This window comes from Mizuhopecten yessoensis, unplaced genomic scaffold (genome assembly GCF_002113885.1).
Source record: "Mizuhopecten yessoensis strain PY_sf001 unplaced genomic scaffold, ASM211388v2 scaffold6429, whole genome shotgun sequence".
NCBI classification, from domain to species: Eukaryota; Metazoa; Mollusca; class Bivalvia; order Pectinida; family Pectinidae; genus Mizuhopecten; species Mizuhopecten yessoensis.
Window position 1 is genome coordinate 16,793 of NW_018406545.1, and position 442 is coordinate 17,234.

Consider the following 442-nt stretch of genomic DNA (forward strand, 5'->3'; position numbering starts at 1 on the left):
CCATAAGGATATATACTTGTTCTCATCCTAAGAGGATTAACCATACTTATCATCAGTGTCCTGGAACAAGGTCACTGGGTATTACAAAATGGATCAAATATCTATGTATGTTACGAGGGGATCTATGCTCCACTTGTCTAGCTTTAATGCAAATTTCAGATGCTGCTGAAGATGAGGATATATCATATTTAAATGATGATGGTGGTGTGGATGATGGTGTTGAAGTTGATGATGATGACAATACAGCTGACATCAGAGATGATCGTGGTAATTTGAAATGTTTCAATTATTGCTTTAATATAAGGATAACCTGTTCTTAAAAGTAACTTTAATTATACTGTTTCATAGATGATTAATGCAGCTGCAAGTGTTATTTTTTAGATATCTGATTAAGAACTTGATTGCTGTTTGCTCATACTTGGATAACTTTGTAGACGGTTGA